We start from the raw sequence: 26,804 nt of genomic DNA, 5'->3' as shown, positions 1-26,804 counted from the left end.
TTTACATCATCAGAACGTGAACGTGCTCATTGGCTGAAACTTAGCATAAGCGTTTTTATAGGCAAAAGATGCCATGTTGTGCTATTGGTTTAATATTTTGAAACACAACTCATTTTTGAAAAGCTATTGAAAATGCTATTTCGGATAGATATTGATGATTAAAAACATTTTTAGAGTCAACACGGTTCGCTTGCGCGGTGTGACGTATTGGGCAAAGTTGTGGATAATATTTTTGTTTTTCAAAAAAAAATATACACTAAAACAATTCATTAATTTTTTGAAAAAAAATAAAAGAAAGTTATGAATTAATTATCCAAAACAGCCTATTTAAAAAAAACTGATTTTTGTATAAAAACTACGAAAGTTTACCTGAACAACGAAACCGGCCATGGAGAAATCAGAAAAAAAAGGTATAATTTATTTTAAATTTAATTTTTTTTCACAGGATACATTTTTTTTGGAAGAACAAAGTTATTATTTACCACTTTGCCAAATACACTATGCCAATCAAATAAACCGTTTTGACTGTAGAAATATCCTTAATTCCTCATAGAGTGCTCTATTGGAAATTAAAAATATGTCTACAGTCGAAACGGCATAGTATCTTCGGCAAAGTTGTGAATAATGTTTTGTCCTTCCAAAGAAACCTTTCAAATAAATTTAAAATATATTTCTTTTTTCCAAAAAATATTTCTTTTTTTCAAAAAAAAATTTTTTTTTCAAAAAATGATAACTTATTTTTCTTGATTTCTAAATGATCGGACTGGTTTCATCGTTTTGGTAATCTTTTGTAGGTTTTATTAAAAAAATCAAGTTTTTAGAAATTGAGCCCTTTAGAATAATAAATTTTTAATTTTTCTTAAATTAAATAATCGAATAATTTTTTTAGTGTAATTTTTTGGAAAGACGGAATTATTATCTACAACTTTGTCGAAGACATCACACCGATAAAACGAACCGAAGTGCTTTTTTTATTTTATACTCATTTTTCACAATATTAACCACCCTATGCCGAATAAATGAACCACCCTGACGAAACATAATATATTCGATGCTAGTTATAGTGTATATCATTATACAAGCTATTTCGAGAGACTAGTGATCAATTTCAAATGATAAATTCTAATCATTTTGAACTCCACCTTCAACAATTGAAAAAACGAATCCCACAATTAAAAAAACAGTACACCCTAGGGATTATCGAAAAAATGCCCACGGACCATTATTTCATCTTTACGGACAGTCTCAGTTCCATTGAGGCTCTCCGATCGATGAAAGATGTTAAGCACTCTCCGTATTTCCTGGGGAAAATACGGGAACATCTGAGTGCTTTATCCGAAAAATCTACTCAGATTACCTTAGCGTGGGTCCCTTCTCACTGCTCGATACCGGGTAATGAGAAAGCGGACTCTTTGGCTAAGGTGGGCGCAACAAACGGTGATATTTATGAAAGACCAATTGCCTTTAATGAATTTTTCGCACTTGTACGTCAGAATACGATCATCAGTTGGCAAAATGCTTAGATCAGAGGGGAATTGGGAAGGTGGTTACATTCCATAATCCCCAAAGTATCGACGAACCCGTGGTTCAAGGGATTGGATGTAGGTCGGGATTTCATTTGCGTGATGTCCCGGCTTATGTCCAATCACTATAGATTTGACGCGCATCTCCGTCGTGTTGGGCTCGGGGAAAGTGGTATCTGTGCCTGTGGTGAAGGTTATCACGACATAGAGCATGTGGTTTGGTCATGCCCTGTACACCGTGACGCCAGGTCTAAATTGATAGCTTCCCTGCAGGCCGAGGGTAGACAGCCGGCTGTTCCTGTTCGTGATGTCTTGGCGAGCCGTGACCTATCCTACATGTCCCTTATATACGTTTTCCTGAAATCCATCCATGCCCCAGTCTAGTCCCGTTCCCCTCCGTCTACACCCAACAAAACGACAAGAACACGTTTGAACCTTAAGCACAAAACCAGCAACCAGACCCCGCACAATAGAACCAGGACCCAAGGACTACGAGCCTCTGTCCCAACTCACGACATCGTGGCTCAGCAGAACGAATCCATACATGCCATTCGACGATTATCAGACGACCATTGAACAACAAAACACTGATTGGAAATCCCATGCTAGTTTTAAGATAGACTTAATTTCAGCTCGTAGTCGGCAGCGAGGATAAAAAATTTGCTTTAGTTTTTAAGTCATCAGATATAATTGGCGCCGTTAAACATTAAATTGTATTTGTGCCGTGTCAAATAAATGTTATGTGAAGAAAAAAAAAATTAAAAAAACGAAGTCCCAGAGAGTAAATTTTTGCAAAAAAAAATTCAGATGACACCAATTCTCGACGTTTCATGCATTTTTAAGTCATTTGGCATCAAAAAAAAATTTTTTTCGAGAACCGAAATTTCACGTACACCCCCCCCCCCTGGGTGATTTTTCGGTTTTCAAAAAAGCCAAACTTTATTCGCTTTGCGCCACCCCATTTTAAGTCCGATTGAGCTGAAATTTTGCACAGGGTGTTTTTTCGAGCATTTTACCCGGGCTGTCGTCCGACATCTTTACGACATGCCCAGCCAACCGCAATCTGCCAATGTTAGCAGGATGAACGATAGATGGCTCCCCAAGCAGCTCCTGCAGTTCGTGTCTCATAGCCGTAGAAGACTACCGGTCTGAACAGCGTCTTGTAGATGGTCAACCTGGTGCGGTGGCGAATTCTACTCGATCGGAGCGTTCTTCGGAAACCAAAATATGCACTATTTCCTGCTATAATGCGCCGATGAATTTTTCTGCTGGTATCGTTGTTGGTAGTTACCAGTAAGCCCATGTACACGAACTCGTCGACCACCTCGATTTCATCACCATCAATTCAAACTTAGAGAGCTTCGTAGCCGCAAGGTTACAGAGTCCGCTTTGATAAGCGAGTGGTCGTGGATTCGAATCTTAGTAGAATCTAGCCATTTGGTGGCCAAAGGACTTTAACGTGGGTTCATTCTCAGGCTCTCCACTACATACCCCTTCTTCAAACTGAATTCTATAGTACCCTTGCTGACTTTCATCCTAACAAAAAAGTCCCTCTTATAATAAAACTGTTCTGAGTAACGTATAACAGTTCTCTTCAGGGAATTGTAATTATGACGCGGTCTTGGCTGGAGGAACGAGGTTTCGATGAGACTCTTTCCTCTTGACAAAAATATAAATTCTACTTATAATTAACCTGACCAAAGGTGGAGCAATGAGTGCCTCTTCAGGGAATTGTTATTGTGACGCGGTGTTGGTTGGAGGAACGAGGTTCGATAATACTCCTTCCTCTTGACAAAATAAGTCCTTCTTATAACAAAACTGATTTCAGAATACTTACCCTCTACAGGGAATTGTAATTCGCGACTTTGGCACGAGGAACAAGGATTCGATAAGACACCTTACTCTTGACATAATAAGTCCCTCTTAGAATAAACCCGGCCAGAGAGGAACGTTAGCCTCAGTTCAGGGAATTGTAATTTGGCGATATTGGTAGGATAGAAAAGAAGATCGGTATAGTAGAGCAGTGAGCTCGAAATGAAAGGGTAAACTCTCACACACAAGCACGGATATAAATGAAAAGCGTATCATTCACTTCAATAGTGATACATACTACCAATAATATAAAGTGCGGAGTACAGAAAACACCTGGGCAATATCACAATAGATCAAAATGTCTCTCGCCGCAGTGAAGAGTCCACACAGAGGAAAAAAAACTCAAACTTAGGGTGGGAGGTTATCACTGTCTTCACGTGAACCCCTTCCTTTCATGTAGTTCGTCTCTGATGCGTTGATGACCAGTACAATGCGTTTGGCTTCGGCCCTTAGTCCGATGTACATATATGCCATCTTCACAAAGCCCCGAGCCACAACGTCGATATCGTCGACGAAGTCAAACAGTTAAACCGATTTGTGGAATATCGTGCCACTCGTGTTTATCCCCAACCATTTGAAAGTTTCGAAAGGCGCTAAACAGAACTACACACATCACTCGATTCATTGTCACTTTGATCAACCGCGTTAGTTTGTCTGGAAATCCGAGGTCGTGTATAATTTGCCATAAGATCTCGGTCGCTTGTGTCGTATGTTGATTCAATGGTGTGTGGGCATTTCTGCATAACCCGCCGAACCGCGATTATTTGATCCGTGGTGACGCGAGCACCTCACTCCTCCGGTACTCGTTCTTTTTCCCAAATTTTGACAATGACCCAGTGCACGACTATAGTCAGTGTTTCTCCACCGTATTTCGATAGCTCACTGGGAAGTTGTTCCACTCCGGTAGCTTTATTGTTTTTCAACCAGCCAATCTCCACCACCACCTACAAGAGATCGGGGGTTAGAATCCTGTTATCTTCTGGTCGTGCACCAAGGTCAGTTGCCATACCGTCCACGCGCTGTACAGCATCGCCGTTCAGATGCCCATCGAAGTGCTGCTTCCACCTCACGATCACTTTACACTCGTCCGTAAAGAGGTGGCCGTCCACGCTCCTGTACATATCGGCTTTTGGTACGTAGTCTTTACGGGAGCCGTTCGGCTTCTCGTAGTACATTCGAGTGTCGTTAGATTGGTAGAGCTCTTCCATCGCTACGCGATCTTGATCCTCTTGCTGCTCTTGCCTCCTTCGGAGGACTGAAACTGGCTGTTCCGTGCCAGTCGATATCGTTCCACGTTCGATCTTGTGCGGTGTTGCATCATTATCGCCCGTGCTGCGTTCTATTCTCGATTAACTGTTTGCATTCGCCGTCAAACCAGTCATTTCTATGATTCGGAAACCCTGTACTTAAGAGTGCTATCATCCATCTTCAAGAGTAGCTGCACCAAGCTGCTCTTCCGTGGGTATCGCTGCCTCTATTCTCGCCCTGATTGTAGATGAGTACAAGGTACCGCTTATGCACTTCTCGGGTACTACCGCTTCCTGCCAAATCTTGGCAATATTATATTGTAGTGCTACAGTCAGTGCTTCACCACCGTGTTTCGAAAGCTCGTTCAGGAGTTGGTCAACTCCAGCTGTTTTGAAGTTTTTCAACCGGCCAATCTTACCTTTAACCTACAGGGGATACAGGCTGAATTTCTGTCGTCATCAACGCGTACTCCAAGACTACCACTTTTTTCATCGTCCTTTACTATGCCGCCATTAAGGTGCTCGTCATAGTATTGCCACCACCTTTCAATCGCCTCACAGTTTTTGTTTTGTTTTGTGAGAAGGTTAACGTCCATGTTCCGGCTCAGAATGATTTGCGGCACGTAGTCTTTACGAAAGCCCCTGTTCGGTATTGCAGCATTCTCGTTTGTGCTACATTCTTCTCTTCCACTAACCCGTCGTCGAATTAGTCGTTGCCCCTGTTCGGAGTCATTGTGCCCTGTACCGCTACAGAAGTACTACCTACGGCAGATCGAATGTCCCTCCAGCCATCTTCAAGAATGGTAGAACAAAACTACTCTTCCGTTAATAGTGCTCAAAGACCGTGGCACGGTTGTTAGGAGAATCCGTCGATCTCGTACCAGTTAGATGATCCTGGAGTTCCGCAAAGAGGCAAAGGGAAGTAGTTCTACTTATAAAATTGTAGCCCAAGGTACTTGGCGAGGGTGTGCAAGTTCGGGCGCTCACCCAGGACTCTATAGCATAAGAACCTGGATAGGATTACCGAGGAGTACGGTGGCTACCACCGAGGTTATCCGCCTCCGTTAAGGTCCCAGCAGGGACCCAGGTAACCACCGTAAAGCTCCCACTAGAGGAAGGCAGCAAAACCTTGAAGATGATCGGTATTTTCCCTGGGTATCCTCCAGCAACCTGATGTCTGCTCCTGGTTCTTAGAGAGAACCCGACGGGTCTAAGTTTTGCAAAAGATGCGGAGGTGTAGGACATGTAGTGCGAGGTTGCAAGAAGCCTCCCAAATATATTGTATGAACCAGCAAACGGGACGATAATTCCATCACGGGAGGCCCAATAAGTGCCCAATAAGCAAGCCGGTTATTAAGCCTCAGGCGTGTGGGTGATTCAATTAAACCTGAATCACCGCTATGTGGCACAGCAGCTGCTATTAAAAGCAGCATGCGAGTCGCAGTCTGACATTGCTATCGTATCGGACTCGTACAGCATCCCATCCGGAAACGGTAACTGGGTATCGGACAAGTCTGATAAGGTGGTCTTATGGACGACAGGCAGGTTCCCGGTGCAGGAATTGTGTTTACTTCAAACAATGGGTACGTAGTTGCTGAAGTGGACGGAGTATTCTATTGCAGTTGCTATGCTCCGCCGCTTTGATCTATTTAAAGCTCCACCCAGATGGTCGACCAAGTATCGATGGAATTAACGAGGCCCAAACGTCGTCGATTGTCGCAGGTGACTTTAACGCTTGGATTGTCGAGTTAGAAAGTCGCTGTACAAACTCGAGGAACCGGATTCTTTTGAAAGCTTTGGCGGAGCTCAGCTTCGATATGGATTACATCGGCGATAAGTGCACTGTAGGTGTAGCTGTAGGCAGAAACGGCGGGGAGTCGATTTTTGATTTGCCGTTCTGCAGCCCGTGACTGGTCATTAGCAGGAGGATAGACGACGGTCAAACTAATACACATGTCTGTGCGCTATAATGTAGATCACAACGTGAGGCGACTAGCGACAGGTAGAGCAAATACTCCAATCATCGCACTTTGATGCCGATGTATTTGTTTCCTTCGTGTTCGGCATTGTACGTTGATGATGCTGCAGTTGACAGTTGCAGCCGTAAAAGTAAAACTATCTGCAGGTCCATGTTTCATGTTATCGATCGTAGTCTGAATTCCGTCATCTAGGTCTGTAACAATTCAACTGTTCCGATCTATATTTCCTTCTTCGATATTTGCAACGTTTGATGGCGGCTTGTTGGCCCTTTCCCAGTCCTCTGTATTGTCGGAGGACCATCGTGTTTAGAGACCCACAATGATATCAGGGCGTTGATTAGCCGCTTCTAACATAGAGATCAGACGCTGTTCGAGTCCCATTATCCTGGTCAATAGATGTCCGGGTTTGTGAAGCATTTTCATTACCACCAATTAAAAAGCTGCAGTTTCTCACTAAGCTATTTTCGGATTCACAATATTGTCCAGAAAACATCAACCAGTTGTTTCTGGTGTCAGTGGGGTCCTTGAAGAAAACCGATTTTACCGCGCTGTCGTCCGCCATCCTCGTGACATGGCTGCTCCATCACCCGGAATTTTCTACCTACCTGGGTCTTCTATTTTTATGTTAATGACTGGTAATGGTTATGCAAAGGTTGATCTGTTTTTTGGCTTTCTCAGTCTTTATGAAGGAAATACAGGACAATCTAGCACAATTGCCCAACGTTTCGGCCGTTTTGGTGGCCTTTTTCCCTTGAAAAGGCCACCAAAACGGCCGAAACGTCGGGCAATTTTGCTAGATTGTCGTGTATTTCCTTCATAAAGACTGAGAAAGCCAAAAAACAGACCAACCTTTACCTGGGTCTTCATATCCCGATTTTGATGTCCCATGACGAGCAGCTGTTGTATGTTGTTTCCAGCTTCGTGTAGAACGACTCATGGTAATCATCAGGTCTACCTTTGTGCGGGCAGTGCACGTCAATGATATTGTAGTTGAAGAAAGGACTTTTAATCGTCAAAAAAAAACGAATTCTCTCAACTAATCTAGTTGGTCGAGACCGCTACTAGCCCCACAAGCTAGCGTGCGATATTGTTGTTGTCGCCACGGACTCTCCACACCATCTCACATTTTCGACAGATCTCCTGCAGAACCATGATGCCGAACATACGAGGTTCTTACTGCTCAAGCAGACCGCTGTCTCCGCCAACGAAATTTGGTGACTTGCAGTTCCGAGTTATATTTTCTTGTTCATAGTGTAATTGTTTAGGTACGCTGCCTTACTAGGGCCACGCTACCGAGTCTTACGATGAGACTGCCATCTTGGCTACAGTGTTCAAGACAACACGTTTCTAAACTCAGCCGCCCGAGTTAGACGCTGTTGTGAGCCGCCCCTAACCCAGAATAAAGACGCTCAGAAAGGTTGGGTTTTCCTCCGAGGAGGTCAACCCCTTCTTCTTTCCTGTCAGCATACGACCGAGGTCCCGCCACCGTCCTTCGCTTGATTACTCGTATCTCGGCGAATACTATTAGAAGGTAGGAATATAGGTAGGTAAGAAGATTTTATGCCTGCAAGTTTACGAAGCACTGATGATAGTGCCCAGCCATTTAACATTAAAATATAAATAACTAGCGAAAAGCGCAATAGAGAAAACTGGTGGCGTAATTCTAAATTATTTAGAATTTTTTATTTTTAAAAGTCTTTGGCCAGTTCGCCGTCCTTTAACATTCATCCATTTAAAATTACTATGAGCGTGAAATTAATCTTTGGACGCGTACGCTATCTCCGTTGAATGAATTGTACACAGATTCTTATTTGTAAAATATTGAATTTAAAAATATAAGAAACATTTTTCGGGCGCTCTAAGTACCTGAATTCCGTCGCTTGTTTATTTTTCGAATTCGGTGGAAGCTATTTTGAAACAAACAAAAAAATGTAAATAATAACGCGAAAATAATACAAGCACCAAAATTGGATGCATAAATTTGAGCTATAAAATAATAAAGAATTGCACAGCGTTTATAATTGCTCAATAAAACCAACATAACTTACCTGTGTATTTGCTTGAAAAAATTAGAGGCAAAATTTGACTATAACGTGCTTTTCTATCATTCATAATCTAGAAATAATTTAAATATTTTATTTTAAAGGCGTCACCAAAGATTCATTCCTCCATTCAGAAATTACTGTGAGCCATTTAATTTGCATACCCTCAGTTTTTGTGTATATCTTCGAAAGAGGATTTATCTATTGGGGTTGTGTGAAACCTAATAAATGTTACGGACTTTTCTGAATTAGTTAAATCGTTCTCGGTATAAATATATAATCCCCTGAATGATACACTTAAACCCTCTGATGGATATAAAAAATCTCAAAAAAAAAAATAGAGATCCATCTCACGGGGGTCTTAAGCGGACAGCTACAAATCTCTTCCATTTTATTCAACAGCAGCGTCTTGATTGCAACTCATTTATCTCCACATCAGCAGCGTAGCCCGTCCGGGAAGTCACGTCGGCAAACGGGTGGGCAAAAACTACAACTTTTGCTGCCATCACAGCCAAGTGTCCTGATGGGTTCTGGTTTGGGTTCAACACATCCAGCATCCCGAAGGGGCACTTTTCTGGTAGCGACGAATAGTTGCGGACCAAATGAAAAATCTATTTCCACCTTGCTGTTCACTCGCTGTCCTTCCGGCTACAACACCCATGGCGCTCTAGTGGTCAGGAAGCTCTCTTTTCCAGCTGACGGGTAGAATGCATCTGCGAGTGGATAAAGGTCTTTAATAAAACATAAAACTAGGAAGGATAGCCTAATTTATTGCAAGATATTTATCTCGCCCAACTCGTAGGAGCTGGACTTTTTTTCCGGTAGATGTAATCCGGCCCCGATTAACCCGTTTTCCGGGACTTTATCCGAAGGGACTTTTGCAGTTTGGTGGGCTTTATTTCATTTCTACTTTTTTTGGAACAGTCCTAAATAAAGATTTTCCGAGCTTAGTCGAAAATACTGCTACTGTACAAACGAGTGGTTTTGGATATTTTTGATAAAAACACTAAGTACAATAAGATGGTTGCTGGTGAGTTATTTCTACACTCTGCTATTAGTTTGTGTGGATAGTCTATTTGCATGAGGCGTTGGTTGGGCGTTTGCAAGCTGTGACCACATCCCAATTAATCTTGCAGCCGTCCATTTGCATAGTGTTTCCGCTTGCCACGGATCGTTTCATTTTATTTTTTTTCGTGTGGTGCTTTTCATATAGCCGCCCGGTTCTATCTACTTCGCTGCAATCCTCCATGTAGCTTAGTTCAACGCTTCCAGGATGGCTTATATGTCGATTCTCGGCCTGGAATTAGTGTAGTGTTCCATCAACGACGCTAGTTTTAGCTCAAGCACCAGTTGTTCAACAAGCGATGAACCATTTTCCCGAACCGGAGGTTTTTAATAAATGAATTGCCAATCAATTTGTGCAACCCATCAACGGGTCGCTGAGCATTATCCTGACCCGCTCTGTAGGATAAAAGGAAAACCCGGAACAGATGGGCGATGGTGGCGGTCTGCAAAAATAACATAGCATTCAATCTCACTTGCTGTATCGCGACCAGCCCCTGCTACTACTACTTCCTTCGTGTTGCCACCGGCCACAACGTGCGAGATGCTGCTGCTGCTGCATCCGCGAGGCGATGGACCTTGTTGAGCGGCACTGCATTATTAGTGGTGGCCATACTGGCAGGATACGATTTGCACCGGATTTTCCCATCACACGATGACAGGTTTTGATGGAACTACGTAGTGACAGTAATTGGAATTTGATGAATTTTCAAACGGTAACTACTGGCTACCGGGGGTAAAAGCAATCAATTTAATATAGTTAATATCGATAGCAATCTCTAAAATATTTAGATAGGAAGCTGCAATTAGTACTAATTTGGTACAACCGGTATCGATCGGGAGCAGGTTATACCTTCTCGGGACTGACCTGATTCTTTGACGCGTTCATTACTACAATTTTATTGAATGCTAGTTTATAATAGATATTTAGGGGTCATCCTTAATATCTATCATAAACGGGAGAGGTGAGATAATGTTCTGCAAACGATGAAGGATCGGAGAAATTTGAAATAAATTTTTAAATTGTTAAATCATAATGATTTCTATTAATATATTATTATTTTATTTTAGTTTTATTTATTTTTTATTACACAAGATGGTTTTTAATAAACTGAGATTATATCAGTCTTTCTATATAGATATATTATTGTTTGACCCAGTCCTGTCTTGGTGGATCGATCAGACTCAACTGGTATTAATTAAGTTAGACCGAAAAAAAGTTCACCTCCGCAGAGAAACGGTTGGTATAAAAATTCAATAAAATAAAACCACGTGGTACCGTAACGGCCCCTATGTATTCCAACTTCGGAAGCTAAGCATAACAATTTCTCCAATTATCCTCAGTTAACTAAGCCGCATGATACTTTCATCTGGTAATTACTGTAATATCTCAATTTGAGGCATAGTTGCAGCACAACTACCAAGTAGACACGGGTATGGCCGTATTTCACAACTGAAACGTCGTCGCGTTGTCTTCATCGTCATTAAATGCTCCGATTAAGATTATCCCGATAAGCGCAACTAATATCTTCCCCACATGAATAATGTCGGCTTAATTGAATTGTTCTCCTCTGCTACATTACATTAAGGCGGTACCCGCCTGGCCGCCGTCATTTGACGCAGGGTTTATGCTTTCTACATATAATAAGTACAAGTAAAACAAGTGCAACATTCTAGTCGTGCATCATTTTTCTCGCTTGTGGAAAGTTCAGCACTCTAGTCCTCCATACAGTAGAAGATAATAGCTCTGCAAGGCGAACAACACACTGCAGTCTTCCAGGATTGTTCCTTCCTATCAGAGCGGTGGCGACGTTTCTGCGATGATTCAGAACTGCGGTATGTTTATGAGAAGTGCAATTAAGAGCTGGCGGTATGCGCTGCTTGCGCATTCGGTGGCCTGTGGTATGCTCTAGCGCCGCATGCACTGTGAACATCATCGTTACCATCATCGCCATCATCGTTGTCATCATCGTCGCACCGGTTTTTATCAGAATTTTGTTCTTTCTTGGCCTCCCGTTTCATTGTTGTACATTGTTTTATGATTACAATACAAACCAGCGAACGAAACCGTCCGTACTCGATGTTTTTGCGGTGTCGTTTGTGGCTTGCAGCAACGCTGGAGATTGAAACTAGGTTTACAGCTGCTTTTTACCTCCGACTGCTTGTAACGATTGTGTGGTTTCTACCATGACAGTAATAAAAGCTGACACATAAATAAACGCGCTGTGTAAAATTACTTTATTTATTTGGCTAATCGCAGTGATGCTTCAAAGCGGAATTTAAAGTAGAAATGAAGAAAAATTGTGGTCCAATTATTTATTTGTAATCTTTGCAACAACTGATAGAATGATATGTTGCGATATTTTGGAATGAAAAACATTCCGTTCTCCTGCAAATGAGTCATTTTTGTGAACAAAGCATAATCGGTTTCAAAACCGTTTAGATTATACTCTTTAACTTACGATAAAAGGGCAAATCCTAATGTTATACGGAATACACAATGAAAAAATCACTTGAACCATTTTTACTTTCTTGTAAATATTTCTCCTTTAAGTGAAATAAACTTACATAAAGAATAAATCGGAACTTCTTCTGAAGCTTCACTTTGGGTCACTGTTCACTAAATACTGTAATGGTCAGGCTGATTTCTACCCATGATGTTTTGAAAATGGATGGTTGATTAACATGATTGTTAATTTCGTTTAAAGGTGATATCACTTTAATTTTATACGGGTGGGTTTTGTTTGTCTTATTTGATATTAATGAATATGGCATGGTGAACACGAATGTAAATGAATGTGCATATTTTCTTCGTTTACCCCGGTCACGGACAATCTGTCCACGTGAACAGAAAACGGTTTATTTAGTGATTAAGCATAAAAAATGTCAGCAAAAGAATAACAAAAACAATTTCAGATACAGCTTGAAACCACCTAGACCAGAAAAACCACAAATGAAATGGAATCAAATGTCTCTTAAAGGTAGAAAGAGGGTATACAAAAGTTTGTGCTGAAAAACATCCCTCAAATCCAGAAAATATATAATTAAGTGACCAAAAACACCTTACAGGAAAACATAAAAATTCTAAAAACGCATCTAAAATAATAAAAAATTAAAATGGAAGGAATAAAAGAGTTCCACATTTCGTCCAAAAAAAAAATGCAAATTACTTTTAAAAGACAGTTGAAACCAAAAACGAGAATGATCTTAAATTTGGTTCAAACTAATAAAGTAAGTTATTCTAAAAAGAGGAAAAGGCCAAAAAGATTCTTCAAATTCGGCCTTATGGTGGGAGGACGCCAAAGAATGAAAGGCCAAAGCAGTAATTGATTTTAAAAGTGGCTAAAAGCGGTTCCAAAGATGGATGCGACTAATGGCAAAACTGAATCCAAATTTAGCCCACAGCATAGTTTAAAGTGCTTTAAAGAGGTAAAACAAAGTTTATGAAAAGTGATTTTAAATTTGTCTGAAAGAACTTTTTGATACTTTTCTTTCATGAAAAGTCAATTCACAACAGTTCGCCTATTAGTTTCAGTGTTTATGACCAGTGACACTGAATCAGTTTTATTGTGGTTCACAGTCATCAAAGCTGTTTGTTTTCCTGGAAGTGACTCATTTTGAAAGTGTGCAAATATTGTTTAATCTTATGCAAGATGTCCTTAGTAGATCTTAAACGTACGTGTTACACGTATGTCGATAGTTCCATTAAAGCTTGTCTCGGTTTTAATCTGGCTATTTTTTATCAATTTTAATTGTTTTTCGTGTAGTTTTACAAAATGTTTCCGAAAGAAATAGGGTAAATGTACCAATAGAGGCGCAAATAGTAGCTACTTCTAAGAAATTTTAACGAATCCAATTGAGACTTAGTTAACTTTGGATGTATGAATATATGATTTGCTAGACAATTTAGTTGTTTTCCTGATAAATAACTCGTTGTGCATTTTTAAAACTAATGAATTTGAAAAAAATCAACAATTGTTATCATAGCTTTTGTACCCTTAGTGGAGGTACTGTTCCTATAATGGTGGTACCATGTACCTATAGTGGAGGTAGTTTTAAAAAATTCGAAATTTCTATAAATGAAATGGATGAAGATTGTACATTTTGAAGTTTGTTGAACAGTCACAAGTATAGAAAACAAAAAACGATGAGTTTAAAATAAATATGGAAATCAATGTGAATGTTTTATTACACAAAAAATGGGACATAAGTCCGTCATTTTCTATATAATCTACAGTCCACTGTCTATAACTCTGCTGAACATTTTATTTAGAATTGTGAATAAAACTAAGAAGAATCTGTGAAATTTTGGTAATATTATAATACGTTGAGTTTAGATATAATTCAAACTAGAAAATCGAGTTGACTGGATGCCCTTTCCGGGCTTTCCTGGTCCACTTGCCACTAAGTCGGTAACGAACGGTAGACTGAAGGATGCCATAAGCTTTGCATGCTGCGTACAGTGACTTTTTCTTAGAGAGGACCAACTCCATGCAGCGGGTGATAGCTCCTTCATCGTGGTTATGTGTTTTTTTCGCTGCAGAAACCATTCTGTAATGAGTTATGAAGCTAAAACATTTTTTTGGTACAAGAATTCTAGAGTTTTTACCTATATGTGGACACCTTCGTCAACGCGTAGAGGCGGGTAAGCGAGTGGTATCTTTAAAAAAACGGCCAATCAGCGACGATCCGATCGTTTTGCGTTCGGAGTGTAACACGGCACAAAGCGGAGGGCGAAGTGAAAAAAAGATGCGACAATCGCACACACGGCGAGGCGCGAATGGACACACTGGTGAGCTGAGGTCCAATGCGCACTTCTGGCGGACCCAAGCAAATTGTTTTAAATTAATGAAACATCACGGAGTTCATTGACTTATTTTTCACTTTGAAACACTTCTTTAATCTTTTGTAACTGAGGATGTACACTCGAAAACAGTTGAAAACAGAATGAAAACTAACTTGCGCAAATGTGCCGTATTTATATCGGTTTAATAGCGTCGCAGAAAGTTCTCGGCTCTTTTTTCACCTTCTTCCATGCGGTTGAATGAACTTGGTGGAATAGACTGCTGAATGGCCTTTGTTCCAGTACAAGTGTCAATGAAATGTCCTTTGAAATGTTGTTTTTATTCGTAGCTTAGAAGTAGTGAATAGGAAGGGCATTGTCCTGCAGCGATGATGTAACGATATAGCTCAAAACCTGTTCGCTGCGCAAACACTGTATATGCGCTGAATATTCAAAAATCTGAACTGTAAACGATTTGTTTTCGTTTGACACTTGTAAACATTCGAATGCCTCCACTATGGGAGCAACGGTGTTTCTGTGTACCAATAATGGCGCAGTTGAAAAAAACGGGGTTAAATCAAACAAAAACGATTTAAGTGCTAATGAATCTCTAAATTGATGAGTTTTCTACACAATAAGTACTAAAATTATATTAGACTTTGTTTTAACTTAATAAATATACCTTAAATAAAATCGAATGCAGCTTAAGAAAACACTAAAAATCAAGTGGTATTCAGCTAGTGATTTGGAACGTTTTTTCTCTTCAGTGTTTCACTGTAAAAAGGGAATTTTTCCCTTAAACATTACATAAAACCCATACAAACGTGTTGCATTATACTTTTTTTGCCAGTCTTGCTCAAAATAAAAGAAAAAACTCTCTATATCGCACTACCTCCACTATTGGTACTACCTCCACTATTGGTACTACCTCCACTAAGGGTACATTTACCCTAAAGTGTTTTTAGATGGGACAAACCAATTTGTTATTTTTTGCAAATTTTAAAGCACAAACTATACTATTTTTTTACATTTATATTGAAAAGCATTGACGATTCTAACCGTTGATTAGGGTAATGCTTGTATAAAAACAATTCATCATCAAATTTCAAAAACCGATCACACACGTTGTGTTCATTGTTCAAATAAAAATGATCTATGCAATATTTCAGCTCAATCGGACATGATTAAGGGGTACCTAAAAGCGCTCAAAGATGTGTTTTTCGACCTTCGGAAATTGAGAAAATCGTTATTTTTTCGATGTCAAATGTCTAAAAAATGCATAAAACGTCGAAATCTGGTGTTATCTCAAAAAAAATTTTTTTTGACCGAAAATCGACCTTCTGGGACTCAGCAGTTTTCTGAGCAACCGAAAGCTTAATATGGAATATTCTAAAACGGGCTTCTAATATCACGGCAGAGAGAAAAAAAACGAAGAGGCCTCAAATAACATGTTTTTAAATTCGTCTCAAATATTGCTAACAACGACTCTAAAAATCTTAAATAGTTGCAAAGTTTTTTTCATAGGTCAATGCTTTTTTTTGGCAGATTTCCATTTTTTAGAAACAATTACCCCCTCGTCCCTCTATCGTGGACGAGCGCGGACATTTGCTGTACTAAATGTTACTGAAAATGCTGTTTTCACACTTCGATTATTAGACGGCCGTGGCAGATTTTTATTGCCAGGATTCAGTACAGAATGGTTGCTTTTGTTGTTGCCAAAATAAAGGAAAGTTTTACCACGAAGAGGGAGACCGAAGCCTCCAACCAGCAAATCAAAACGTTTGACCTTTGACGTTGTGTGACCGACCAGCAAATGTTTTTTTTTTAGAACTGAAAGTAAACTCGGAAAGCCTGCTAACACTACCGCAACCCGCTACGCTGCTGTTAAGATAGGACCATCCGTTCATCCCACAATCCACCAATGAAATGCTTATTTCGACCAGAAACAGGCTCTTGCATAGCTCATTCATTCCCGGTTTACCAGATATATTATTCTATCGACCATTAAACAGCAGAAAGTCATTTAAAAAGGAACAAATTTCGTCCCCTTTCCGTTTTAGACTTTATTTTTTCACCTTTTTGTAGTAAGACGTAGTTCTGCGTCAAAAGTTTATGAGAACACTGCTCTAAGACAAACAATGCACCGGGATTTGGTCTGTCGCTTTACAGGCGCTAACTGCGATGTTGACGACTGTCCACGGAGATGAAGGTCGAAAATCTTCGAAGACGCTGAATAGGAGGAATTGCTCTATGATGATCCATGCCAAGCGCAGGAACAGCTTGCTTTAGAAATTGGAATTACCCAGCGAGCCATTTCCAAGAGATTGCATGCTTTGGGAATGATCAAAAAATAAGAAACTTGAGTTCCTTTTGATTTCAATCGTTCAAAATTGTTTTTTTTTTGCCTGTGAACAATCGCTTCAGTTGCAAAAAATCACAGGAGGGTTGTGTGCAAAGCCACGACCGCAAGGATGAAGTAGAATACTTTTACAAGAAAGATAACCCGGCTGCTTGCGTGTCAGTCAGTTAGGCGTTAAACGAGAAAAAATTAAATCTTCAATAATTCATTTGTTGTCCTTATAAGAACAATTTTTTTATTTTATTTTAGGATGTAGTGTTTATTTTACATCTCTGTGCTACCTTGACAGTGAGGACTAAGGCGCACGGAAAACACAGTAGAATGGTGTTTTCACATTAAAAACTAGATACGGCTTTACTGGAGGAAGTGTTGGCAAATGCATCGTACGAAAGCGCGTCTTTTCATGTGGAAAATAATATCAACAACGAAAAATAACGCGCGTCTAAGCACATCCCGAACTGTTTCGCCGTGCCGCTTTCATTTACTTTCTTACAACATCGGCCTCAGGGAAGTGCCGGCTGCACCTGGCGCTGAGGCTGTTACCATACTGCTACTGGTACCCAAAGATATTAACTCTTCAAATGAATGTTTTATTTGTCCTCAAAAGAACAATTGTTCAATTCAATATCGGATATAATGCAATCGCTTCTCTGTGATATTACCGACAGTAATATTCTTCTGAACAAAAAAATCCAACTTTTCCATTAGAGGAAATGCCGGCTGATGTATTTACTGCTGATGCTTCCCGCTACCACACTAAGAGAGCATTTTGTTAAAGGGAGTGTCGTTGCATCAGCTGGCTCAGCTGCTATCGATGCTGAGATCCGCTACAACTGCTACGCTATCCGTAGCCATGCCACAGTTGTGGCCGCTATCCGCTATCGTTAGTATCCACTGCACTGCTACTGCTGCGGCTAAGAGAGGACTGCTGTTGTCGCTGTCTAGAACTATTATGAGCGGCTTCGACTGAAACAGGCTCTTATATAGGGATGAAAAACCTATCGATAGTTATCGATAATAGTAGGAAATCATCGATTACTATCGATAGCCATTTCAGTCGATATTTCCCAATCTTACTCTTATACAGACAAATAGCACATTTCAAATTGCAAGGTCTATGTTTCTGTCGACTATGCTTGAGAAGCAATCATATTAATGACCAATCAGATCAAGCGAATTTTGCGCTTTAACAAGAATTGACCATTTTCAATATAGTAAGTTACTTGTCATTATTGGGGCTTGATAGTTTTTAAATTTAGATTATGCGAAAAATTATTTTTATGCAGATAATGAAAGTTTTTCGGCTGTCGTGCTCATGGCTGAAGGAAAAGATAATTCAGTACGTTCTGAGACACTTAGGTAAAATAAAATTTGTAACTTTTACAAATTTAAAAATGTAAATTAACTCAAGAGAAAATATTAACTCTTCAATCAGGTTTTTATTTCATCCTGAAAAGGACAATTTGTTGTTCAATTCAATATCGGATAAGATACCGATAACATCTTGGCGTTATCCCTGACAGTGCGAATAAAGTATTCCTTGTGATAAAATAAACAGTGAAAAGCTGATTTAACACTCTGAACTAGACGGCTCACGTGTTGTCAAAATGAGTCAACATTTCATTGAATGCATTTACTAGTGCCCGCTACCACACAGAGACTGCATTTCACTAAAGTGCCTCACTGCATCAGCTGCTATCGATGCTGACACCCGCTGCATCTGCTACGCTATCCGTAGCCATGCCACAGTTGTGGCCGCTATACGCTGCCATTGGAATCCGCTGTCCCTGCATCAGCTGGCCCAACTGCTATCGATGCTGAGATCCGCTGCAACTAGTGCGCTATCCATTGCTTTGCCACAGCTGTGGTCGCTTCCGCTATCGCTGGTATTCACTGTACTGCTACTGCTGCTGCTAAGGGAGGACTGCTGTTGTCGCTGTCTAGAACTATTTTGAGAGGTTTCGGCTGAAACAGGCTCTTTTATAGGCCAAATAGCATGTTTAAAATTGCAAGGTATATGATTCTGTCGACCGTGCTTGAGAAGCAATCATATATAGACCAATCAGAGGTCAAATTTTTCATTTTGACAAGACTTGACTATTTTCAATAGTACAATAGTGTGAATAATAAAATTACATTTAACTTCTTTTGGGAAGAGTCTTAGAAGATTTTTCAATCTATTGCTGCAAGAACGACGGAAATCCATCGAATACTAACCGATTTATTAGTATTTGAATTTGGACATATTTTTCACTTTTTTCGGTTTTAGATTTTCATTTCACATCTCTATTTAGCCGAACTTCCTGAGAGAAGTATTCTACTTCAAAAGAAATGATTTTCAACCCCCTCGAAAACCACCCGGACGAACACATGCGATTCGCATAGATTCTTTAGGATTCCTCGCATTGGATTCGTGAGCGTCCTTGAAAAGGATTTCTGAAAAAAGAATCCTCAGGAATGCCCTGTATATGGCTCTAGGATTCTTGAATAAGAATCGTTAGTGGGAATCCTCTGGATCGTGTTTGCGATTCCTTTCACGATTCCGTCACCGTGTTAATCGGTATCCTGGGGATTCTTACTCAGGATTCTCTGCGTGTTAGTAAGGGTACTACTGTCAATTATACGTCAAAGTTGTACAAACGCGCCAAATTGTGTAAATAAAACTGGTAATGTGATAACTTGCGTTATATTTGGGTAAAGAGAACATATTAAAACACAACTGTAACAAACAAATAGTAAATAGTATACCAGGGTGCAGTGTTTTGTTGGTTCGTCAACTCAAACTCCAAACAATACCACCGCAGGAAAAGACCCATATTGTTTCTTCCCGTTTCGTTGCGTTTAATCCAGTATAGGGCTAACCCGTACGCTTCAGCCAATAACCATCGATTAAGCTCAATCGAGCAGAAATCACTCCCGGAAATCTCGACTTAACCTGGCACCTGGTGAATCCTTCCCGGCTTTTCGATGACGGTGCGGAAAATCAATCGGCCATTAAATCAGCATCTCTGCCTCTCGATCGAGATCCTTCTTCTCCGTACTACCAACACGAAATGAAGCGTGCGTCCGTTCGTTCGTTTGTTCCCTGCTCGGTTCGATGTTCCATGTTTGGTGTGTACGCAACCGGCATTTCAACAGCAGATAAGCAGAATTATTTATTTTATCGATTAAGCCTTTCAATGCGATATTATCTCATCGGCCGGCAGGCAAGCAGTCAGCACCAATTGCATTCGTATGAACAAAACGGCACCGTAAACTCTGAACATGCTGCCGTTGATACGGACCCAGATTGCATTTGTTTCAATGGACGCGTACAAGAGCAAGTATTATTACTGTGCAGTCTATACAACAGACAATCCAACCGACCCTACGACTAATGCCATGAAAGTACGTTCGTCAGCTTCGGCAAATTTCGAAATAGGCTCTCTGTGTTGTCGGAGTTGAGAGCTTTTCGAGCCTGCGTCTTTCCGCATCCGGCAGCACTGAAGCATAGGTTAGTTAGTGTACACATTCGTACATGCCGTAAATCCACCCACAATCAGAAGACGTGCAGCGTGCATAACCGGCCGAGGTGATGTGCAAGAAATTGTTGCAATTTTATTGAATGATGCAATAAAGACACGTACTCGGTATCTCTTGCGGCATTATCTTTGCGCTACAATGCCGTAAAAGGATCTGGCTGATTTCGTCCATTGACGGTTGAGCGGATGCAGCGCAAAAAAGGTGTTGATCGTTTGAAGCATTCTACTCTCAGGTTGATTGTAAAGTGGTACACAATGCACAAAAATCGGCATGTTTTTTATGTTCGATACAACATTGAATGAAGAAATATCGCTGTCTTGCAGATGCTATAGTGGATATATTCAGTTGCATTGTTCGGCAACAAAAATTGGTGCTTTGGAGTTGCTGTTGCAACGAATGTTTCCGCAAGGTGGAAGAGTTTGAAGTTTGATTCCGAACCAAATTCATATCCTAAAAATGTCTTATTTCAAAATTGTTTTGATTTGACTACAAATTATGTTAATATTTTCGCTGTATTGTACGATATGCTCGTTTGCAATTTCGCATCTGATCCACCCTAACACCCAATAGCAGGCCAAATCGCGCATGAATCCCATCGGCATCTGGTTTCGTGAACGTAAAGCTTCGCCTGCCAAATCATAAAACTTTGCGCCATTTCTTCATCTTCATCGCTATCGGGTTTCTCGGCTCATAAATCATTCCATCCTGCAGAGCCCTCCAGCTGTGCTGTGTGTGTGAGAGAGAAAGAGAGAGAAACAACGCTGTTGCGGTGCATAGTTGTGGGTGTACAGTAAACCTTCAATCGCTCAAAATGATGTGCATCTTTACGACGATCGACACGACTTGCAACGGGGGCCACACTCACTGCAGGTTTTATCAATCCCTTCCTTCGTCCGCCCCACCTAGCTTAAGTGTTCAATATAATTGACTTGCCATCAACAGCCCAGCCAGGAGCATTTCGTCTTCGTCGGGAAACAGAAGCGCATTCATCAGTAGCAGCAGTAGCAGCACATTAAAGTTAACTATAAAGCTTCGTTCGATGAGAAACAGAAGCGGCCAGCAGTCGGGAGGGATCCGAAGGTGACGCTCGAGTTCATCAGAGCGCTGAGAAGCCGGAGCACGACGGAAGTTGCTGCTCGCTCCTATGCACTACGACTTGATGAGACTTTTGCTTCAAGCCGGTTGGTCTGTTGTGACGGTAGGAGTTAATAAATTTGCCTCATCGCTTCTCGATAATCAATTTTATTGCCTTGGTTTCCGGTGCAAACTTGTGCAATATTAGATCAGTTTGTAAATTGAAAATATTGTGTTACGCAGTGAAGCCATGGAAGCGATCGAATGGTTTGCTTCCGCAACAGTGGGTAATCTTATTTTGGAACTGCACACTGGACACCGTCCGAGTCGAATAGATTAATGACTGCCAGTGTCAAAGGAAACACAACGGTTAGAATCATCAATTTCGTGCTGCCCAGCTGGATGACGTTAGGTTGTTGTTGATATCGGAGCTTTCAGCTAGTGACACTGTGGATTACCGAACCCACATCACAGTCGGTGACTTTTTTTTTACCCTCCCTCTTAAATCAGCAGTGGGAATCGGGAAATTGTGCGTATCCTGCCCGGCCGGTTGTATAACTAACGGACTTGTTTCGAAAACAATTTATCTTATTGTGAATTGAGACGGATTGCAGATCGTCTTGATGACAGGGTGTGTCCCTACGGAGACAGGAGACTATGCGATAGTAAGTTAGAGGTGAATTTTTCTCCTAGAATAACAGTTGTGGGTTCGCTTGCTTAAAATCTGTTATTTTAAGATACTTTCTATCGTTTACTGTATGAGAAAATGACGGTTTGTATCATCATAAAGTCAACCAAGCGATGGTTGCTGCAGTAGCGTAGCTACGGGGGTGCGGTTGGTGCGGTCCGCACCAGGCCCACCACTCAAGGGTTGAGTCTTGCGAACACCGAACCGGTCAACATGCTCATCTGAACTCAACCTCATGTATTTGTGCTCGCCACTCTGCTCCACACGGACAGAGTAAACATGATACTAGGGTGGGGTTTATTTTCAAAAATGTTCCCGGGACCTGCTTTTCCAGGCAAAAAAAAACTCCTTGGGGTTTAGTAAGCAACATGTAAAAAATTTGTTAAATTTCAATAAGGACTAAAGGTGGCGCAGAAGGTCTAAAGGTCATATTTGAAACAAAAGCAATTTTTCAACCAAAAATATACCTACATAGGTAAACATTGTGATTTTGTGACCCTTTCGGGCGTAAATATGGTTCGTTTTGCGTTATATCTAACCGCTTTTGAGATATTCGTAATTTCAGTGTTCACCCTTGCAATCTAGGGGTATGCGATTATAAGGAAATGCAGAAGGTGCCTGTATAAGTGAATGCCCAGTCCTCGAATATATTCTTACAACAGGCATCATTGTTCCTCCGTTTGTTGAAAAAAAAAAATGCTTTCGTTTCAGGCTCTCTGCACCACCTCTAGACCTTAATGAAATTTAACCATGTTAAAATTTTCACATGTTGCTCATTGAACCTCAAGGAGGTCTTTTTGCCTGGGAAAACAGGTCCCGCAAACATTTTTTAAAATGAGCTCCACTCTTGTATACTGGAGTGTGCTAAGAAGTTAATTTCATTGCATAAATTTTTGACCGTTAAGCGAGAAGAAATTGAGGAATGTGATCTGAAGTATGCAGCAGAAAAGTGTACTGAACTAGAAATTGGCCCAGGACCATAAAAACGTGTCTGTCGAAAAAAGAAAATGCCAAGTGAAGATGAAAGGAAATTGCCACAAGATCTCAACAGATTAATGAACTCGCAGAGGAATACGGCTTTTTAACACCCGACATTCTTTTGGATTCATTTAGGTGAAGCAATAGAGCTATTAAATTTTATTCATAGGTATAAATTGTTCTATTCTGTACCGAACGTAAAATTCGCTCTCAGAATTTTTTTAACGATGGTAATTAGTATTGCAGCTAGCGAGAAAAGTTTCTCTAAGTTAAAGGTGATCAAGAACTATTTGAGGTCAACGATGAGTAACTTGAGATTAACAAACCCTGCCATTTTATCAATCGAACGGGAAATCGCTGATTCCATTGATTTTAAATCTAAAATTTCTGATTTTGCCAATCAAAAAGCACGGACAGTGAGTATCTAAATCAACCTAATTTTTGGTTTTGCGGAAAACGGAATAAATAAGTAGAAAAATCTTTTTTTTTGTTTGACTCAATTCCTGAAAAAAAAACTGCCCAGTCATTTTCATGGAGCCCTCATTTTTGTTACCGCACCAGGCCCACCAAACCATAGCTACGCCATTGGGTCGCTGTTTGTAGCTCAAACTACTAGAAATATGATATTTCTCGATTATTTTTTATTGAACAAAGTTTCGCTGATGTATGCCACTTCATTTTTCATCAAACATATTATTTTTCAACACAAGTAGCCCTTTTCCATTTCTAGTAAAATTTTATGCAGAAATATAGCTGAAATTTTCGAAAAACATTTATAATCTTGAACAATCTAATATTTTACAATTTCAAGGTAGTTTTAAGCAAAATTAAATAAGAGAACATGAAATTCTACGCATAATTTCAAAAGCAGGATCCAATATACGATCGCATGCCGTTGAACTACAGTATTTTTATATTCCATCGAAACATATAGTAGACGGAATTGTAACGCTAATATTTTTTACAATATTATCTAATAGTGCATTTCTAAATGCTTGGGCGTTAAAGCGATATAAACAATAATTTATACTAAATGAATGGAGGAACCTCTTTTATATAAGCGTCTCCACTTCATATGTATTCTAATCTGAAAACCTTAGTTCGTGGCTTTACTTCCAAGACAAACATTTAATTAAGCGAATTCTCAGCAAATTGCAAACTAAACGAAATTATTTTGAATTGGAGTCCAGAGTGGGTCTTTAAAAAGTGCTGTCACGATGGTCCTACGGCAAGCCAGGGTGTCGGTGCAGGTCTTTCAAGCCAGCCTGAAAAACCATCAGTACAGGTAGCAATGAATGTAAATACGGACCGAAACATTCGGCATAGATTCAGGCAACAAAAACGTACTAACGATTGAAAACTCGGATCAAGGAACCGCATGTCCTTTAATTTTTTTAAAAGTTTCCGCATTATTTCCATCTTATTGAGAATCTGCAATTTCGACATTGAAGCGCTGCGGAAGATATGCTAGAAGGGAGTATCGGTACATACAGAAATGGTTATACCATCTACCATAGCGACGTGAACACATACAAGCTAGTCACAGCTTTTATTGTAATGGGCAAAATACAGAAGCCCGTGGTGGCCACTCGACAACATAATGTGCTAGTTGAAGATTGGTGGCCGTTGAAGTGCACAGCCCTTACCTAGAAAGTATAGCTACTTCCTGCATAACCTTCCATAAAAGGTACACCAGAAGATTACAGCGACAAAGAGAATCGCAAATCGATCACGTTTCGATGGACGGAAGGCACTTTTCGGATGTTATTAACGTCCGAACCGAACCGATCCTGAACCTTATATTCTGATGATTAAAATGCGGCAAAGACTTTCGCTGCGGTATGGCACCCTAAGCCCCCGAAGTCGTTACCAAATACGCTCAAAGCCTTCACTGGCATTTCGATGGTTGTCCCGTCGATTGTTGCCTTGCAGCGAAAGAACAATCTGGGAAGCAGCCGTGATGACTGCTCTCCAGGTACCCTGGTCTTCGCACATCCTTCCCACTATGGTTTCCAAAGTAGTATCCGGCCCGATTACTGCCAACATATTGTTCTTTACCTGGGTGAAACGTGGACAAACAAATAGCACATACTCAGCGGTTTCTCCCGCATCCGCACATTGTGGACACATCGGCGACTCCCCATGCCAAAACTTGTGCAGGTACTGCCTGAAGCAGCCATGGCCTGACAGTTTCTGTGTCAGGTGGAAGTTAGATTCCTCATGGCGCCTCTCGATCCATCCGGCTTTCTCAAGGATGAGTCAGTGTGTCTATCTACCTTTGGTAGAATTGGACCATTCCCACTGCCACCTGGTCATCAAAGTTGACCTTCTGCTGGTTCGTATACCTCTCGTGTCACGTTGGTCGAAGCCCTCTTCGTCCTCTTTGACAATGATGCTGATAGGCATCATGCCAGCCAGGACGTATATTGTCTCGTATGACATGGTCTGATACGCGCCTGCGAATCTCAGGAACATGAGCCTGTAGATGCTTTCCAGTTTACCACGGAAACTGGAAGTACTCAACGCTTTCGACCACATGGGTCCGCCATACCTGAGTATGAACGTTGACTTTACCTGCTGCTAAATACCGCCGAACTATTCGTGGAAGCTTTCTTGCAGGCGTATTCGATGTGGCTCTCAAACGTGAGCTTGTCATTGATAGTGCTGGGACTTTTACCCGGATATACTCGAGATTCGGTTATCCGAAGCTCGGATCACGGATGGGTAAACGAATACTATCCGGATACTCGGATATCCGGATACGGATAATCGAATAGTCGGATATTCGGCTATCCGGATATTTATTAAAAATGGCTTTTTTCACAATTCCCCATCCCCTCGTAAGTAATTATTTACATAATTCTCTTTAAAGTATGTTCGGATACAAAATTCGGCTATCCGGATACCGACTATCCGACAATCCGGATATCCTGTCGGATAATATCCGGATATCCGTTTGATCCGGATTTTGGATATTTGTCGGATATCCGATGCCGGATATCCGGATATTTTAATCCGGATATTCCCAGCACCAGTCATTGACCATCACCCGCAAGAGCTTCAAGGATCGCTTCGAGGCGATAGTGCATCCACCGGCACTGATCGCCGCCCTATGTTCCGATTTGCGGTTGTTCACCAGGATGACCTCTTTCTTATGATGCGCTAACTCCAGTTTCCTAGAGTGCATCCAATCCTCAACTACGCGTATAGATAGCGCGGCTTTCAACTCGACCTCGCTGACCGACTCGCCGTAGAGCTCTAGAGTTACATCGTCTGCGAAGCCCACAATCACCGTTCCCGGTGGGATCTTCAGCTTCAGCACACCATCATACATAGCATTCCACAGTACCGAACCCTTGATGGAACCTTGTGGTACCCCTGTGGAAATCGGGACGCATTTCTGACCCTCTGTGTTGTAAACTAGCACTCGACTCTGAAAGTAGTTTTCCAGAATCTTGTACATTGGCACCGGAACTCCGAGACTCCGAAGCGCGTAGCATCCAACGTGGACTTACCCTTGCGGAAGCCTTACCCTTGACAGACCGGTTTCACTCTCGGTGAATCTCACAAGTCTGTTGAGGATTACCCTCTCAAGCACCTTGCCCGCTGTGTCTTCGGCAATAGAACCAGGCGCTGACAGTGCGTCTTGAACTGTCCTACAGACCAGACGTTTTT

At 40.9% G+C, this 26,804-nt stretch overlaps 1 protein-coding gene and 1 long non-coding RNA gene across 3 annotated transcripts in view; one reads left to right on the top strand and one right to left on the bottom strand.

Moving 5' to 3' along the window:
* LOC129725952 (nyctalopin-like) overlaps positions 1-26,804 on the top strand; it is a 296,366-nt gene that overhangs the window by 94,502 nt on the left and 175,060 nt on the right. The gene's annotated exons all lie outside the window — the stretch shown is intronic.
* LOC129725955 (uncharacterized) lies at positions 13,251-14,655 on the bottom strand. Its single transcript, XR_008728213.1, has 2 exons — positions 14,335-14,655; positions 13,251-14,276 (listed from the first exon to the last, which is right to left on the bottom strand). It is a non-coding gene; the product is annotated as an uncharacterized LOC129725955 (long non-coding RNA).

The sequence above is a fragment of the Wyeomyia smithii genome, chromosome 2, assembly GCF_029784165.1.
Source record: "Wyeomyia smithii strain HCP4-BCI-WySm-NY-G18 chromosome 2, ASM2978416v1, whole genome shotgun sequence".
NCBI classification, from domain to species: domain Eukaryota; kingdom Metazoa; phylum Arthropoda; class Insecta; order Diptera; family Culicidae; genus Wyeomyia; species Wyeomyia smithii.
Note: the sequence above shows the minus strand (reverse complement) of the source record. Positions and strands in the feature narration are given on the sequence as shown.